This window comes from Micrasema longulum, unplaced genomic scaffold, assembly GCF_059751315.1.
Source record: "Micrasema longulum isolate JH-2025_06_02 unplaced genomic scaffold, ASM5975131v1 h1tg000820l, whole genome shotgun sequence".
NCBI lineage: Eukaryota > Metazoa > Arthropoda > Insecta > Trichoptera > Brachycentridae > Micrasema > Micrasema longulum.
The window spans coordinates 290,885-303,881 of record NW_028278012.1 but is presented as its reverse complement, the minus strand read 5'-3'; the positions used below and the strand labels follow the sequence as shown (position 1 = coordinate 303,881).

The window sequence follows — 12,997 nt, the reverse complement described above, 5'->3', positions numbered from 1 at the left end:
AACACTTAAAATATATATTTGTTTAAAAATTGGATTTGGATTAATATCTAGCCCAGCTGTTGTTTTGGACGCTTTTAAAGTGCGTATTTAGTAGGGTAATACGCACTATACTTACCACTTTATAAAAGCGCTTAAAATACCAGTCCATCGCACTTAAATTTGCAAATGTAAAATCTATAAAACAACTTTATGTTAAAGCTCTGTTACTATACGCAGGTGAACATTATTCTCTACCTTCCGTTACAAATGCAAGAGTTACTAGATTTTGATTGATTTGGTGTTTATTTTGTAGAGCTCCATATTTAAACTCATAATATTAGAAATCAAACACTGATTTGAGTCTACTGAACACTTTATTTTATTTTTAAAAATATAAAAATAAAAACTTCGTGACAATTGTTTCGCCTTGTTATGGTATTTTCAAACGAATGTGAAGATTATATGGATTGAATGTCCTTATATAGTTATATAATTCAAGGTACTTAAGTAAAGAATAAAAATAATCTTATAAACTTTAGCATGTACATTAATCACAATTGAGGGAAAAACCAATGGTTAAGGGCGAGGCTAAGTGTTAAGTAGGTAATGGGGAATTTAGGTATTTATATTTCGGGAAAAATATAACAAAGTAAGTATTTATTGACATACAAGTATGTATTGTGAGATAATTAATGAAGTTTTATAGTTTGTAAATTTAGATAATTGCTGTCGAAAAAATATCAATAATATTATAATAGATTGCTGTTCAATTTAATTTTAAAACATTATTGAAATATTAAAAGGAAATTTATATAAACATAAATGTATTATTGTACAATATTACTATTTTTAAGAAGTTCTTATTAAAATATATATAAATGCAATTGTAACATGATTAATCTATTAATTACGCGTCATATAAGCGTTTACAAACAGGAACAAAGTGAAGAACAACAGTCTATTTAAATATGTTTAATACTGGTGAAGATATTAGGTTGGTTTGTTCATTTATAATTTTAAAATTAGGATTATTTAGATATTTATTAAATTCTTATTGTTCGAGTAAATTAATTATAATATTAATAAGTTCAATCTTCACATTCGTTTGAAAATGCCCTAACAAGGCAAAACAATTGTCACGAAGTTTTTATTTGTAAAAATAAAATAAAGTGTTCAGTAGACGCAAATCAGTGTTTGATTTCTAATATTATAAGTTATTAGATACTCCACCCTGATGCTGCAAAAAATAAATAAAATTAAAACAACCTTTGGTCAAAGAGAATTGGCCTACTACTCGGTTAAAGTGTACAATCTACTGCTATTATCTATAAGGGCAATTAGTTAGTACTCACAATATAAAGTTTATAGCAACCGCTTTTTCCCTATAAATTTGATTTCGCATATTGTTATCCTTTTCTTACGAGATAGTTACGTAACAACAACTCCTTCAACATATGGTATAGGTTAACATATTCTACCGCATTCCAATGCGACGTTCTCCAGCCACCCGCGCTTACCGCATGCCCCGCGAGACCCCTAAACTTATCATCCCCCTCGATTTTGTCCTTTATAAGTCGGATTTCTAGCTCCAAAAGTCAGAGTATTCTGGGTCATCCTCTAACCTTTCTGCTTACCTAACTTCTTGGTACTTTTTGGTAAGGACACCCACTCAGGGCTCTCCTAGCGAACCAGCATGTTTTCCTTTTCTGGAACTCTTTGGTACTTGGCTACGCCCTGGCTCTCATCCTGTACAGTCATATTGTACTGTCAACCCTTGCTAACCTAGTTGCTTGCCTTATTTGGCTCATCCGGGTTCTTTGGTCAGACATATAATTAGATTAATCGAGATCCTAGTAATTTATCCCGAGTACGTACTCAGTGAAGTTCAAATGCTGGCTGTAAGGTCCTTTTGCTAACTTCTGAATACGGTGCGAGACGTCATATTACTAGGAAGAGAGCGTTTGGCTGTCTTAACACCATATGTCTCTTTGCCCGGGCCATCCTGGTGACTCAGGAGTCGTGAAACAATATCCCCGCTGCCTCTCAATCTGTGAAGCCAGTGCTTGCCAACCCGTGTAACCAACGATATTGTATTAAGTTATCAATTTTCTAGTGCTTGTACTGTATGTAATGTATGAACTGAGTCAATAAATATCTTTGAAATATAACCAGACGGGGTAAATTGCTATTAAGAAATGGATAGTGGAGGTGGGTTGCGTACGGATCGATGAGTGGATCAAGCCAAATAGGTTGAATATGTGTACTGTTGATGAAATTTTTTCTATTGATCTATATAAATTGGTTTTGTTTTTTATGATTATTTTTGTTTATATTGCTTAATATGTTAATGATAATAAGGTTAATTAGATTAATTGCGTTTTTTTACTATTATTATTATGTTAACTTTGTTAAATAACTAATTTAAGGCATGTTTTATTAAAATTTGTAAAACGTTTCCCTCGGCGCGGGACTCCCCAGTGATGGAACTTTATTCAGTATTAAAAAAGAATACAAACAATGCAAAAAATATATTTATTTATTTAACAAATTTACGGACAATGTCCAATTTAAACTAATTATAAAACGAAAAACAATAATAATTGAGTAAAAAAATAATATAAGGAATACAACAAAGAAAAGCAAAGACAGGTTAATGCATTAGACAGGCATTATGGAATTCAGGTTCGTTCTACAAATATACAGTCAATTTATTGGGAATATTTCCTCAGCCTATTTGTAAAATAACTCAATTTACATTATTTGTGTCAAACACCGCAACTCAGCACTTAAAGAAAAAGAAGACTCCCAAAACAACTCCACTGAGCACTGGTTATCATAGGTTAGGTTAGGTTACTTTAAATGTCAATTTGTTAAACAGTGTCGCAGACTCCGGATCAGGAGGTCCGACATTCGAATCTCGCTCTAACACAACTTATTTCTAACATGACTTTTTAAGACTAAAAAAAACAGTCACCAAATGGTATATTTGGGTAAATCATTTAAATGAAAAAAATATTGCAACAGTAAAGCAATAAATGTACAGAAATACATTGGATGCAATTCAAATAAAGGTTTGTCTACATATATTATTGCATGCTTGCACTAGCACTATTCACTAGAATAAAAAAAAAATCCCTTTGAGTTGATTTTAAAATAGTATTAAAAATTTTGTTAATACTAATTAAAATCGAAACTTTAACAAATTAACCGTATTTAAATACAGTTTAATACGGAAATTAATAATAAAAGGACGAAATATCAAGCAAAATCTGTCCTAGGCTAATATAGTCCTATTTAAGATGAATGTGGCGGAGCGGCAGTCGAATTATGTAAAGATGTTCAGATGCGGGCATATGATTATAGATGGAGCAGATGGGGGCAGATAAAATTATGAACATACGGTAGTTGATAGAAATTATCAACAAGAAAAAAAAATTGTGTTGGTTGCTATGGATATATAAAATTGTTCCCATAGCAACCGTAGCTACCCATGGCCATAGAGACGAGGAGAATAACAAACATTAAAAGTTGGGAGATCACAGGATGGGTAGGATAGGTGGACCTTCATCCAGTGGCGGTCCATCCAGCCACAAACCACTCAGTCCCATTAACCATTCGCGCAACCACTAGTTCTGTAAAACAATAATTTAAGAGTATGTTCTAGAGTGTTTTTAATATGATTTTAGCGCCGGTTTTTGGGCAATTAAAGGTGGACGAAAATTTGTCTTGTAAGCTCCTCCCCAGCCTATGATTCTATACTGCAGGATAAGTGTTATTTTTTTTTATACATATATTTATTTTTGTTAATCTTTGCTTTTAATTTTTGTATAAAATTGTAAGATTCAATATGTCCATGTATTTATAATTTTCTCAAACTGAACGGTTTGGGTAGGTAGGAAGAAATTGCCTTAAGGCAATATGCCCGCCCTTATATGTATATTTATTGTATATGTATATAAAGTGTCAAATAAATAAATAAATAGATATACTGCTTATTGTGAAACTGGCGTCTTGAGTTCGATTCCTGCCAAATGCAAGAAAGAAATCCAGGAAAGGTATTTTTCTCTATATAAGTCTCGGTGTTGTGATGTATTTTCATAACTTTCTTCCGCGTTCTCTCTTTTCCGCCTACTGACAAGCCTCTAAAATAAAGGATTAGCGGGTTATTCCTTAGAAAAAAAATGTTTCCCTATAACGAGGAGGACTCTTAATTAATTTGGTATTAAAAAAATGCATGCAGTATGATAAAAAAAACTAAAAAAACTAGCTGTCACGTCTCATTAATGCCATCTAGCGGTAGTAAGTAAAAACTCAAAAGGCAGCTCTCGTATAGTCCGTTAACTACTGACTAGTTAAATGAAAAATTTCACACCTGCCACTTTGATAATACTAATCAACTGCTCCACGAATATACTACAGTTTATGTTATATTTTGTAATATAAATAATATAGGTAAACATAAATACGTAGTGTTAAAAACTGTCTGAACATTTTGTTAATTATATTGGTATCTACCTTTCCCTTACTGTCCTAAAAACACCCGCGCGTTACGGTGCCGTGTAGTCACTAACACATTAAAAAATGATATATTTAAAAAGGGAAAAATTGATTAATTATAGGGAATGACTTTAATTAACCATAATTTAATTCAAAGATGATAATATTTCAAATCTAACTGCTGAAAACATGGAAAAAGCATTGGGTATCGCTAACGACTCGGGCGAAACATGCACCCGCGCCAACTTCCCGAGAGCTACTAAGTAGCTGTATAGTACTGGACTACGTGACTGACTGAGTTTATACTTTTGATGATATTTGTAATTTATCCCCGATTTCCGATAAAATGCTTTTTTTAATGCTTATTATTTAATGACAAATTATTTCAGTCGAAAAGTAAATGTGTAATGGAGGAATACAGAAAATCTAAACCCAATATTTATTATATTTATAAAGATATTATAGTTGTTAGACGCAATGTGTACTAGCTACACATCACCGATGAGGGAGGGTTAAGTCTTCTTTGTATATTCTCACATGTAAAAGAAGCAGGAGCCACATTCAATAGTATGAAGGCTATCTGGAGATCGGATATTTACTCAGTGAAAAGTAAATGCCGCCTTTATGATGCCTGCATAACACCTATTCTCCTCTACGGATGCGAATCGTGGCACCTCACTTGGGCCGATAGCAGCAAAATTCTGAGCTTCAAAAATAGGTGTCTCATAAGAATCTTGGGTGTGCGGTGGTTTGACATTGTGAGGAATGAAGTAATAGGAGAACGGACGCAGCAAACTCCGGTGACAACTGTCATCAAGCGGAGGCGATACGGTTGGCTTGGCCATGTACTGCGGATGCCTCCTGAGAGCCTTAACCACGCTTGCCTACTTCACAAGGCATCAGGTTCTCGACGTCCTGGACGTCCGCTGCTGACTGTTCGTTGGCATTTCATGTCAGAACTACCATGGCCTTTTCACATACGGCACATCAATATTAGAACTAAAACGCAATCGATCAATCGACTTTTTTTTGATAAAATAGTGACGTTCGCATCACTATTTTTTCAAACTTTTAATGGCGGCCTTTGTTTGACACATTTCATTTATCAAATACATTATACAGCATTTTTATCCATTTGCCGGTGCGACAGATGCCGAATTTCTGAAAGCTTTTATTTTGGCTTGTAATTGTGAACGGTTTCTCTGAATAATTTGTTTTTTTTTAATGTACGGGAACTTAGCACACATCCGCAAGTTTAAAACAGCTGCTGCGCTGGGTTTGATCAAATTTCATATTAAGCTAATGTGAAAAGGCCAAAATATTAAGCTAATTTGTACATAATACTGACGTGTGGCTACGCCCCCTTCACAAATCTAGGTATCTCATATTATCTGTGGTAAAACTAGTAATTTAATTTATTTAAAAATTTACAAGCTGAATAAATAAATAATATTTACTTTAATGCTAAGTAGGTACCACAATCGACTTTTTTCATTTTATTGTCTATAGGCGAACATCTATATTTATCTTCTAAGTTTCTAGTATATTGCTTATTGTCAACAAAATTGTCTATGTATCTTCTCAACTCTTTCTATGGTTAGTTTGACGTTTGTCCAATACGCCATTATTTATCAAATATATCAATTTTTACTTGTAATTGTGTTTGGTGCTGAAATAACGAAAACATGGAGCTTGCTTCTGTCAACGTCAAAGTCGAACCTGGTTGTGTGAAGAAGAAGAGGTTTTCCATACCGGGGAAGGGGCGCCATGTCTCAATACCGTTAAAAGCGAACCGGAGCCTGATCAAAATATTTCTGATACTGCTGTAAAGAACGAGGGTTTCTACTCAGAAGTTCCTCTCATTAAGGCGGAACCAGGAGCATACGATAGTCCATATGAAGAAGAAGCAGTGCCTAGTCCCTGTGCGACAAGTGTTGCTACAGTGAAGGAAGAACCCGGAACCAGCGCTGAACAACATTATATGATGAAACGAGCAGTGATATAAATCAAGAATTCTCTCAATCAAATGAACTCATCGAAGGTAAATAATTATTTTGTTGATTCCCTTCTTCAAACATATATTATTTATTGATTAAAATGGCGTTGCGATTTTTCATTAAGTCACATTATTATTAAAAAACAATTAACGACTACAAAAAAACGATGGCTCCAAAACAACATAACTTTATTATTTTTAATTTTCAAAAAATTGCACGCATAAACACATCCTCATGCGTGCTCTAATAACAACATTATATATTTGTAAATTATGTAAAACATTTTAACACTGTAAGTTAAAATTTTGACATTTCATTTTCTTCATAATTAAATCAGAATCATTTATCATTTACTGCAGAGAACATTCAATGAAACATTTTGATTGTTTGGAACACAATATTGCATGACAACCTGGGATCTTAAAAAGTAAATTTCAGAGGGTGTTTATGTCATCCCAACGAAAGCTGGAATCCAAGAAAGTACAAATACCCTCTACAGTTTTCTTTTTTAGATTTCAGATTGTTTTACTATATTGTGTTCAAAACAATCCAATTGTTTCGTTAATTTTATACATTATGTTTTTTGCAGTTAGTAAGAAAGGTTCCAATTTCAGTAATGCAGTTTTTGTAAAAAAAAAACCCTTTAATTTTTATCATATAAAGTTAAATTATTCGCCTTCTTTATAACGGGAGTCTGATCTTTGCATTTTCTCTGGTACTATGATTTTATTCAAGTTATTTTTTTTGTCGAAATTCTGTCGTTGTTGCAGAATTAATAATTTAAAACTTAAATCGTGGTATTCTAAAATATTGTTATCTATTTGTAAGTATTTGTAATTATTTAAACATTGACTTGGCTTTTGTTTATTTTTTCAAACAATTCAAGCCTGGTTTTGTGAGTTTATTGTGAATTTGTTTAAATTTTCTTGTTTTGATAAAAATAATATGCGGTTAAGTTATGAATGTGTGGCTCGATTATTGTGTTCAATTTCGCATGAATCTTTATCAACAAATCTACTAATACTTTTTTAATTGATATTACGTAAATGACTTAACAATCTGTTAGACTATCCATTGTTATTAAATAGTATCAACATTCGCATACAAATTGCAGCACTAGAATCTGCCAATCATTTAGTCTTTATTTAAAAATATGCACTCTATATTATTGGACAGCATCCAAAGCGATAATAATTTGGTATTCAATGATGTTTATCTATTTATTACAAATGTTTATTCGGTTACCAAGGAAAGTAGTCATTAACGTCTTTAGATAGAGGACATTACAGCACTTTCCCGATTCTGGCATTATATTATAGATATTTTATTATATTTAAGACTATTGTCTTTGTGCTAAAGACATTCTAGCTATTTGTGGAAAAATCAAATCGCTTTTGGAACTCAGAGTCTCACAATGATGAGAAACTAATGGGCGTGCGGCGTGCGTCTCTGTTAGGACAAGTTAGTGACAATCACTGCCTTCAGTTAACTTTGCTGTCTGATATGAACCACTGAAAATTCCTCGAATAGAGAATTTCTCTCATATCTATAAGGCTTTTTTTGGGATAATGGTTTTTTGTGCTTATAAATGTAGTGATTTACTATATTTATTTATTTATATATACGCCCAATGGGCATTTTTATGGACAAATTTATACATAGAAAATTATTATTAAAAAATTAGAAAGACTCAATGGTTTATAGTAGACTTTGTGGGAGTGGAGGCGGGGAGAGAGGTGTTTATAATTGAATTCGATTCAGTGATCGTTTGAAAGAAGACAACTTGTTATCAAAGAAATCAAGACTGGTATGTTTATTGGCAGACCTAAGAATTCTGGGCATGGGGGATTTATTTTACTTTATTTATGTTTCTTTTGTATTTTTTTCTGTAACTGGTTATGTTTAAAGATTTATATAGGTATTAATATGTCTTCTCCTTCTAGATAAACCGGAAAATGATAAAGGCCAAGAAAAAGAAAGACCTTTTATGTGTCTTACTTGCAACAAATCATTCATCCTATCATCCCACTTAAAGCGCCACGCAGTTACCCATACAGGAGAAAAACCCTTCAACTTGCGAATTCTGCGAAAAACATTCTCACGCATTTGTGCCCTGAGAACGCATAGAAAATTACACTTGGAGATAAACCGTATTCTTGTGAAATATGCAACGAATGTTTTGGCTTATCGGGAGAGTTGAAGAAACATCTTGTAACCCACATTGAGAAACCCTCGTGCGATGTATGGTAAAAAGACATTTCCCACAACGAACAAGCTGAAATTCCACATGGCGTCTCACTCCTGCGATAAACCATTTTCGTGTAATCTATGCCTCAAATCTTTTACGTTTTTATATCACTTGAGGCACACGAGAGAATCCATTCCGGAGAGAAACCATTTTTGTGTACAGTCTGCAATGAATCGTTTTCGGCTTCTCGTAAGCTTGAAACTGCACCAAAGAATTCACACGGGAGAAAAAACGTTTCCGTGCGATGTTTGTGGGAAGGCGTCACAAGAGCGGATCATTTGATAGACACGAACGGACACACACGGGAAGTAAGCCATTTTCTTGCGTGATTTGCCAAAAATCATTTTCGCATCTCAATAACCTTAAGTCGCACGAGAGACTCATCTGGAAATAACCGTTCTCTTGCGACGTGTGCATGAAAACCTTCACGCGGTCGCACCATTTGAAGAACCATCAAAAATCCCACACTGGAGCGATGCCGTATTCTTGCGATGTATGCAGTCTGTCGTTTCAAAGATCGAGTGATTTAAAAGTGCATAAGAAGATGCATTCTAGTGCTTAAACTTCTTTCTTCTTCTTGTGGTGCCTTGTCAGGTCCCCCCGGCGTTGGCAATTATTACAGCAAAAGCATCTCGGTCCTGCGCTACTCTCCGTATTCCCGCAGCCAGGACAACTGCTTATTGGATGTGCTCGCCATAGTGATTCCTGGGAAAAGATGACCAGAGTGGTTTCCCGTTGCCTTCTCTGGTGGATTTTCTATCGGGGTTACCTTTCCTTAGCTGGTTTGTTCTGGTTTGGAGGCGCCAGAAACTCACCTTTCATCCTCTCGTTATCTGCTGTGATCACACCGTTATGAGTGCGATCCCATTGCCCAGGATTGGGGACGTAGACGCTAACGAGTAGGACTAGTCAGTAGTGTTGCCGGTGGAATGCAACTGGGCGTTCGCAGCATTTTATAGAATCACACCCTCCAGCAAAATGTGACTCACTGCGACCCTATTGACAGTTTGAACCCCAAGGACGAAGTTCCTTGAAAGACGTTAATAATTAAGTAACCGAGAGCGTTTACAACGGAAAATTGTAATATTAAAAAAATAACTGGAAATAAGGCTTGGATTAGCGGGAGCCACTTTATTTATTCGCAGACTTTACAAGTAGGTATGACTAAAATAAAATAGCTAAAAACGTATTTCAACTCAATTTATTTTCATAAGCCATACAGTAAAACTAAAATTATCCATATTGATGAGTGCCAGATGTTATCCGGATTTGCAAAAATCCAGATAATTGGATTTGCCAATAAATTACATAAGGCAATGTTTTGATAGAAAACACAAAATCACTTTTTTATTGATTTTAAATAATACAGCGAATTGGAATTACATTGAAAACTTACTTAAACATATTCAGCAAAATTAATAGCTTTGACGAAGATTTTTATTATTACATCTCCTTTGTTTTTTATTTCGTGATAACTATCCTGATATTTTTCAATCTGGATGACTGGAGTTTGAATAAACGGAGTTCTACTTTATGTACATTACAAACTTGAATTTAAGGTGTACATATTAAATAAATAAGAAAACTCTTGTCAGAGTAATAGATAAATCCTGCTTCGGAAAGCCTTTTCGGAGACATGGAACCGATGAGCATCCAGAGCGATGTTGTTCAGCATAGCGGTAGCTTTTCCAGCAATATCAAAGCTAGGACAAAAATACCGACCTTGGACAAGATCTGCTCTATTTCAATAATTGTTTAAATCTAGAAAAGCTTACACCGAAAAAGTCCAGATCCTGTTTTGAGTTTACATTACGACAATCGGGACATTGGTGCTTGTAAGCCATAGTTTGGCTGTGCTGATCTAGGAACAGGAATCATTACCAGAATCGATTGATTAATATGTTCCACCCTTGACCTGTTTCAAGTTGACCAGTTGAGCTGATGTGTGTGCATTATGTAGCCTAATCTGGCTATGTGTAAAGTACCGAGCGACATGTTGAAACCTGCAACGATTTACTTAGTGCTGACCACGGCAAAATGTTGTTGCTCTAAAATACTGGATAATGCTCCAGCACACAAGGCGTTAGTGTAAATGGTTTCATCGATCGAATATCCCCTCACCTGATCTAGCCACCAGTGATTACTATTCTAGGCTATTCTCAAAGCTCAAGGAACGTTTGCGTGGAGGACGACCATGATGTCATGTGCTGTGTAGATGAGTGATTGGCAGGGGTCGGACAAATGTTCTACCAAGAAGCTATATAAAAGTTAGAGTATCGCTGGAAGATGTACATACTAGTTCAGAGGATCTGTATCGAAAATATGGTACAAAAACGCTATCTGGAGATCAGATAGTCTTTGCAAAAAAAGTGCCGCTCATAGGGACATAACTCTTGGTAAAAGGTAACGCAACCTATGTTAAGACAAACGTAGTATTTATACAGATGGGGCTAGGTATATCTTTTATATGAGTGTTCGTTTATATTATATAATATATATTTATCATTTTTTAATATTCTATTTTATATTAACGGCACGAAGGCAATTTACAAAAATAATTACATTATAAAAGTCCCCCATCTGAGACATTGTTTCAATTTTTGAAGGTACTGGATATTAGACGATTTCGTTAAAATGAGTCATTGACACATTTCTGGTCATGTGGCTACAAGAGAAGATCCCAGCAGAATGCTCGTACGAGTTTTCCTGTAATTTAAATTATTTAATACCAAAAACACGTGCGACTTACTCAGAGAAATTTCTCTTTTGTGGCCCGAGAGTGTTCAATGTCTTGGATGAACATATTAAGTTATCCAAAACGAAGGCAGCTTCGGACAAAGTGTACAAGTGAGGGTTTTGTCTAAGGAAAGAGAGTATTGCAGGAGACTGCTGCGAGACATTGCATAGATTTATATATCGAGGCTTTTCTGACATAATGTATTAAGTCATTAAACAAGTTCCGAGATAATCGCATTTAAAGCTTTTTTTATTGTTTTAACGCAATATTTCTCCCACAATTTTATTTTATTTTAATTTTTTTGAAGCTTTGAAAGAATAATATTTAGGCATAGCGTAAAATTTGAAATTAACATCTTGCACCTATATTTAAAAATATTTGAAATATGTATATAAAGACTGTTGACTTAATGCATTATGTCAGTATAGCCTCGATACGGTACTATTAAGTGTGTGGTCCAGATGTTTATTGAAATGTATGTTTATGCAATATTTTTTATTTGTAGTATTTTTTAATAATACACATGCTTCCACTTTCCATTATGTTGTATCCCAACTCGACACAGGCTTTTATCGATCTGTATCCCAACTCGACACAGGTTATTATTTTTTGGAATATGTGTCTTTGTATGAAAACAGAAATAAAAAATAAAAAAATGAAATAACGAAAGTGTACGAAATGTTTATTATTGTGTTATTTATTTATTACATGAAGAAAAACGAGTACAAGAAACTGAACAAACAGAACACAAGTACATGTAGCAAAGACAAACAAGGGCTGGGGTCGCGATTTGCAATTTGCGTGGGTATGACTTGAATGAATCATTTATCTCTGTTAATTTTTGCGGGGTACGAAAATGCGTTTGCGTGATGATGGCAGATGTAGACAAAACAGTATGCGGCCAAACAAACCACAGCAGACAAAACTCCTACCTCCGGGAAGTCAGGAAAGGGGATCAGGGACAGGAATCCGGATGCTAAATCACCAAGTCCTGGCTTCTGGGTAGTGTTTCCTTTTTCGGCAAACACAGCACATTCAATCTAATTATGCGGGTAATATAATGATAAATGTGGCGGCGCTGCGGTCAGAAGATGTAAAGGTGTGCGGATGCGGGCAAATAAATTATGATACACGAGGTTGTTGACAGAACAAATTATGCAGAGAAAAAACGATATTGTTTATGTCGGTTGCTATGGATATGGAAAATTGTCCTCATAGCAACTCTAGCTACTCATGGTCATAGCGATGAGGAGAATAAATAAGTATTGGAAGTTGGGAATTCACAGGGTGGGTAGGATAGATGGACCTCTATCAGCCACAAACCACTCAATTCCACCAACCACTCGCGCAATCAAGGACAATAAAGTAATGGTATACAGTATATTTAAAAAAATCATGATCTACATGAGCTAAGTCATTCCAGTTCTTTGTCATCCCACATTGTGCTAGTGACAGAGAGATCTACGAAAACCAGTTAGATTTATCCCAAAGAAATAATGCAACGAATTAATAATAGTAAAATATAACCTTATAAAGAAA

At 34.6% G+C, this 12,997-nt stretch overlaps 1 long non-coding RNA gene across 1 annotated transcript; it reads left to right on the top strand.

Moving 5' to 3' along the window:
* The first annotated feature begins 6,075 nt into the window (after positions 1-6,075).
* Positions 6,076-9,799, top strand: LOC148278842 (uncharacterized). The gene is made up of 2 exons (XR_015823057.1): positions 6,076-6,517; positions 8,417-9,799. It is a non-coding gene; the product is annotated as an uncharacterized LOC148278842 (long non-coding RNA).
* The last annotated feature ends 3,198 nt before the right edge of the window (positions 9,800-12,997 follow it).